Here is a 3303-nt window from a genome sequence, read left to right as displayed (position 1 = left end):
TGTTTTTATACGTAATGCTTCTCCAGCTTGGTCTTATAGGATGAAGTTATGCCATCTAATGACTAGAAAGCAGTGCACCAGTAAAGGTGTCATCAGCTATGGCTGTTTAAACGTTATTTTTTGACGTTATTTTTTGCAGCCATCACGATTGCTGCATATCATATGTTCAACATTGGGGATTATCATTACTCTCTTATTGTTATGCTATGAAAGCACATGGCATAAGTGCGTGTATGTATGTACAGAGGTGGGTAGTAACGAGCTACATTTACTCCGTTACATTTACTTGAGTAAGTTTTTGAAAAAAAATGTACTTTTTAAGTACCTTTTTTGCACGATACTTTTTACTTTTACTTGAGTACATTTATGAAGAAGAAACGGTACTTTTACTCCGCTACATTTGCAAAATTCGACTCGTTACTTCAAAAAAAAAAAAAGTAGTTTTAACACATTAGATAACATGCCGTCAGTGGAGTTTCCGGTAACTTTTTTACCAATGAGACGTGGCCATACAGTCACATGACCAGTTTGAAACCGTGGCGGGCAGAGCGGCCCAAGCGTTTCAAAGTAGCGGACACACGGAAAGAAGAAATATGATGGCAGAGTCTACGCTAGAGCTGAAGAGGATGAACACCTTTGGCCTCACATACAAAGAATGTTTCGCTTAAAAGCAGCACAAAAGAACAGCTATGTCTGCAGTGTCGGTGTCTTCAGGGAGAGCCAAAACAAACCAACTTTTCAGCGTGAAACAACTGAGGAAACGGTAAGTTTTCTCTAAATATCTTTTTAGCTGTGGTTAGCTGGAGGTCAGTCTTATGTTACAGCAGCTGTGTCGACCTCGAGCTGCGAGTCATATTTTCGGCCCTACGTTGTAGTGAGATAAGTTTGTGGGTGTTTTGTGCAGCTTCAGCTTCACTGGTTAGCTAGCGTGAGCTGTAAGCTAACAGCTAGCCTGGTTAATGACGCTAGAGTTCCACGAACGTGCAAACAGCTCGTCTCTACTGCTTTAACTGTTAAACAGAAGGCAATACTGCGGCTGACAGGGTTTATTATGTGAAACAGCAGCTTGTTTAGTTTAAACAGTCTGCATTAAGCTGGGCAAACACTGTGCGAGTTTTTTCAGTCACGTTATTTCGCTCCTGCTCAAACTGTACAATTAAATCGCAGAGTTTAGAAGTTCATAGGTCAAGATGCAGGGTCTCACACTATACGGCCTGATGCTCTGATGCGACCTGAGTGCTCAAACTGTGCGTCCATAACATGAAACTTATCATACAAAATCTCTCCCCCTCTGTCTTTCACTCACACAGGCACACACACCATCAACTTTGCTAAATTACTAATGAAAAACATTGACCAGGCAGCTGTGATTGAGCAGCAATGTCCATCCAACTCTTCATGGTTGTTGTAGTCGTGATAATTTTGTGAGGCCACACTGAAAAGCCTCGGATACAGAAGCGTAGAGCTGCCACCGGGGCAAAAGAAAAATAGAGCTATGTCACGTTATAACATGAAAGGTTTATTGTTCTAACAATATACTTTTAATGTTTGTACAATATACCTTTCATGTTTGAACAATATAATATCACGTTATTGCAATATACATAATTATCACATTCGTACAATATAAATATTATATTGTTCAAACGTGAAAGGTATATTGTTAGAACAATAAACTGTTTACCTTATAACGTGATATAGCTCTATTTTTCTTTTGCCTCGGTGGCAGCTCTACGCTTACGTACTCGGATGAGCTTCATCCTACAAGTTGTGCCTCCATCTCTTGTGTCCAGATCACACGTTGCGCTGCCGTGCTGCTCCACCTTTTCTTTCATTTCTGTGTTTGTGCTGCGCAGTGTGAGAGGCGACAGGATTTCAAATTGGTTTGATCATCATGTGACCATACGATTGATGATTGGGAGCTGGTCGTGAGGTGTTAACTGCTTTTCGTTACCCCATGTATACTACACGATGCACACACGATTAAGGCAAAACACGGCTGATCCCCAAAACGGTTGCGCGACTGAAAAATCCGCTCAAAATGGGCCAAATCGCACAGTGTATGGCCATCTTTTGGAGGCTTCCTCCAAACAAAATCTGCAGCTTGGCAGTGTATACAGCACTATAATGACCAGACCTAATTCTTTTGAAAACCTTACATCTTTCCACAGGTCTCCACTTCATCAGACATCACCTAGACACAGAGCTGGATGAGGCCAGCACAAACAGCAGCCTAACCGACGAAGATGATGGATCCATGGGGTCAGGAAAACCAGAAGCAGAGGAGCTGGAGAGGTACCTTTCACTGTCCAATGAAATGACACTGGAGGTATGGATGTATTGCATGGCTTTCCTCAGATCAAGAAGCTGTCGATCAAAGTCAATACAGCTCTTCCTGCATCTGCAGCCTGTGAGAGACTCTTTAGTCATGCAGGACTCCTGTTCACTGCCAAACGGTCACAGCTTCACAGCAAGAACCTTGAGAGCCAACTGCTGCTGAAGCTGAAGCACCATTTCACTGACTGAAGAAACAATTTATGGTAAAGTGAGCCATACACATATGTACATCCACATAGTGGGAATTTGTATTTGTCTTTTATAATTAGTTTTACTCTGATTTCAGTGTTTATTTGTGAGTGTAGTTTTTACATTTTTACATATTACATTGTGTTAATCCACTGTCTATACTTCAGGGTATTTTAGTATACAAAATAAGTTTGGTTAGAATGTCTATTCTTATGGAATTTTAGCACAGATGTTTTTTGTTTGTTTGTTTTTATTCCTGCTGTCCGCCTTGGGAATAAACTTTTCCTGATTGTACCTGTTGCATCTCTGTGTCATTTGTTTCTGATTTACTTAATCCCTCCTTGTATTTAAAAGAACCACCCCTAGTATGACATTCTAGCGCATCAGCTGTAGTCTGTTATGTTGAAGTTGCTTCGTTCTAATGTTTTCTCTGAGGCTGCTGTAAATGCGAATATATTTACTGTGGGTTTTGCTTGAAAAAGCTTTATGTTGTGAAAAACTGAAATCTTGAAATCTTGAAATTAGAATTGTTGTGCCTTATTTTGTGGATCCTTTTACATATATTTCTTTTGAAAATACTAAAATTTGTATATTTATTTATTTTTGATTGTCTGATATTTATTTATAAAATAAATTGGACATTTCAAACAGTTACTCGCTATTTACTCAGTACTTGAGTAGCCTTTTCACCAAGTACTTTTTTACTCTTACTCGAGTAACTTTTTTGACGACTACTTTTTACTTTTATTTGAGTAATAATATTTTAAAGTAATGATA

The 3303-nt window shown here is 39.3% G+C and overlaps 1 long non-coding RNA gene across 1 annotated transcript; it reads left to right on the top strand.

Annotated features, from left to right (window-relative positions):
• The first annotated feature begins 247 nt into the window (after window positions 1-247).
• Window positions 248-2817, top strand: LOC112846527 (uncharacterized). The gene is made up of 2 exons (XR_003219541.1): window positions 248-763; window positions 2172-2817. It is a non-coding gene; the product is annotated as an uncharacterized LOC112846527 (long non-coding RNA).
• The last annotated feature ends 486 nt before the right edge of the window (window positions 2818-3303 follow it).

The sequence above is a fragment of the Oreochromis niloticus genome, linkage group LG3 (genome assembly GCF_001858045.2).
Source record: "Oreochromis niloticus isolate F11D_XX linkage group LG3, O_niloticus_UMD_NMBU, whole genome shotgun sequence".
NCBI classification, from domain to species: domain Eukaryota; kingdom Metazoa; phylum Chordata; class Actinopteri; order Cichliformes; family Cichlidae; genus Oreochromis; species Oreochromis niloticus.
This window is presented reverse-complemented; position numbering and strand designations above follow the sequence as displayed.